This window comes from Nyctereutes procyonoides, unplaced genomic scaffold (assembly GCF_905146905.1).
Source record: "Nyctereutes procyonoides isolate TBG_1078 unplaced genomic scaffold, NYPRO_anot_genome, whole genome shotgun sequence".
Taxonomy (NCBI): Eukaryota; Metazoa; Chordata; class Mammalia; order Carnivora; family Canidae; genus Nyctereutes; species Nyctereutes procyonoides.
Window position 1 is genome coordinate 84320354 of NW_026575140.1, and position 2847 is coordinate 84323200.

At 44.5% G+C, this 2847-nt stretch overlaps 1 long non-coding RNA gene across 1 annotated transcript; it reads right to left on the reverse strand.

The window, feature by feature from the left end:
* Positions 1-577: 577 nt before the first annotated feature.
* LOC129496613 (uncharacterized) lies at positions 578-2847 on the reverse strand. Its single transcript, XR_008661821.1, has 3 exons — positions 2772-2847; positions 796-906; positions 578-651 (listed from the first exon to the last, which is right to left on the reverse strand). It is a non-coding gene; the product is annotated as an uncharacterized LOC129496613 (long non-coding RNA).

Genomic DNA, 2847 nt, shown 5'->3' on the forward strand with positions numbered 1-2847 from the left:
CCGGGAAGATGCTCCGCGGGTTGGGGGGCGCGAGGGGGGGCGCTGGGGGGGGTCGAGAGCTCAGCCGAAGCCCGGGACCTCCCCAGGCTACCTGCCGCCGCGTCTGCCCGGCTGCTGGCGCTGCTGTTAACCTTGAGCCGCCGGCTGGGACCGTCGCTGCTCGGATCGCTGCTTGCCTTCTGACGGTGCGCCGCAGACACCCTCTTTGAGATCTTTCTCTTTTTTTTTAATTTTATTTTTTTTATTGGAGTTCAGTTTGCCAACATATAGCATATCACCCAGCGCTCATGCCGTCAAGTGCCCCCCTCAGTGCGAGATCTGACTTTAGGATGTGTCCATATCCGGCTTGTTAGTATCGAATTTATCTCGGGTTTCTCAAATGCTTAGCTTTTTTTTTTTTTTTTTTTTAATGCGGAGGATAAGAAAAATACACTATCGTAAAACTGGAATCCAACCTCCCCCCACCACCTTTTTTTTTTAAATTTATTAATTCATGAGACTGAGACACACACAGAGAGAGGCAGAGACACAGGCAGAGGGAGAAGCAGGCTCCATGCAGGGAGCCCTACGACGTGGGACTCGATCCCGGACCCCGGGGTCATGCCCTGGGCGGAAGGCAGACGCTCCACCGCTGAGTCATCGGGCTGCCACCTTTTTAAAAAAGACATTAACTGGGATCAGTGAAGAAACAACGTCCCGTGGAAGGTATGCTGTTGAGCTCAAAAGAACCCGGGTTTTCTGAAACCCTAGGATTTGCAGCGTTAGCAGCATGTGGGTGTCAAGTAAACCACTTACCTTCCATTTCCTCACCTGTAAAATGGGAATAAGTCACGCATTTTCATTCGCGGGAGTGTGTGAGACCTCACTTGAAGTCACATACTTGGAAATTTTCTGTAAAAGGAAGAGCTATATAGACATAAACTATTATTGAATCACAATTTATTTTTTTGAACTTTGTATAATGTTTTTGGGAGAAAACGATAAATGATCATTGTAAAGCAACCCAAACAGTACTCAAAGCTTCAGAAAGAAACGTAAGTTCCTTGAAATTCCACTATCAAGAAATTATTGCTGGGATCCCTGGGTGGCGCAGCGCTTTAGCGCCTGCCTTTGGCCCAGGGCGCGATCCTGGAGACCCGGGATCGAATCCCACGTCGGGCTCCCGGTGCATGGAGCCTGCTTCTCCCTCTGCCTGTGTCTCTGCCTCTCTCTGTCTCTCTGTGTGTGTGACTGTCATAAATAAATTAAAAAAAAGAAATTATTGCTGTTAACATCTCAGCCGACCTTCAGACACCCCCACATGCCTGCATATGCATATGTATACAGTGCCTCAAAAATGGAATTTGAAAAAAGATTTTATTTATTTATTCATGAGAAACACACAGAGAGGCAGAGACACAGGCAGAGGGAGAAGCAGGCTCCCTGCAGGGAGCGCAATGTGGGACTGGATCCTGGGACAAAGCCAGCCGCTCAACCACTGAGCCACCCAGGCATCCCTCAAAAATGGAATTGTATTATACATTCTATTATTTAAATATCTCCCCCCCCAACATTGCATAATATAGCTAGCATTGTCTACCTTTAACAGGCTTCTATGTGGAATCCTTCCTTAATCTCACAGCAATGACACTGTGAGAATTTTTATTGAGTATCACTGAGTATGAATTTTTATTGTAAAGACAGGGAACTGAGGAGCAGAGATGTGAAAGAGATTTCCCCATTCCTGCAGTTTCATGTAATTTTACAATTAACATATTTGCTTCCACTTACAGCTTTTCCCACTTTTATTATTATCTCTTGGGCACCTGTTTGTTAGACAGTAGCAAAATTAAGAAGGCTGCTTGTTTAAAAATATCAGTTCTCACACCTACGGATCTCTGGGGAAAGAGACCCAGGAGTTGGGAATTTTTAAACAAGGTCTCCTCCCTGGTTGTTATGTGTACAGTCATGTCTGAGAACCACAACCTTGGTTTAAATTCCTAGGTTGGGCTTACTGGATTGATTCTGAATTTGAGACCTAATGCCGAACTGCCTTCCAGAAATGTCATACCAGTTTACATTCCCACAAACAGTGTGTGACTAATTTGGCTTCTTTTGTTTGGGTCTCTGTGTTCTACGATATTACCTTGTAAATGACTTCTTATTTGTCATCAGGACAGTAACCTACTTGTAGGCCACTTTGTGCGTGTGTGCGTGCCTGTGTGCGTGTGTGCGCATGCCTTCCTTAAAGTTTTAACTCAAGGTTGAGCACTTTCCTTCAAGCTCATCAATCATTTTATGGTTCTCAGGACCGTATCCGCATATTCTGTTCCCGGTATCAAGTCTGTGTCTCTCATCTCTTCAGTGCCCTCCCTTATGCCCTGCTTCTTGTCTGGTCACCAGGTCCTCGTCTGTCGTCAGAGCAGTGACACCTACTTTTCCAAAAACTATACCGAATAAATGAAGGCATAAATTCTGCATAATTAGCCCTTACAGATGGAAAACAAATTCTGGTTCTTTCCACAAGAAGTCAACTACTATTTACCCTCCGCCCCCTGTTTGATCTTCCTCATTCATCCAGTTCTTAGTTCCAGAATCTTTCTAATTCTCCAAAAAATCTTAACCCTACCAGCCTCCAGCCTCCCCGTGTCAAAACTAAAATCCTCCCCCTTGGCCACATGAACATTGTTCCTTTCCTGAACCCTATATTTTATTAAGCAAGATTCTCATCAGATTCAAGTTCTAAATACAACTCTTTTTTTTTTCTTTTTCAAAAATTATCTTCCTCTTACCTGGGAAATTGGGTTTCTTTTCATTTCTGTGGTCTTGAAGTAAAGATCTATTTTCTCTCCTAAAGGAGACAGACTC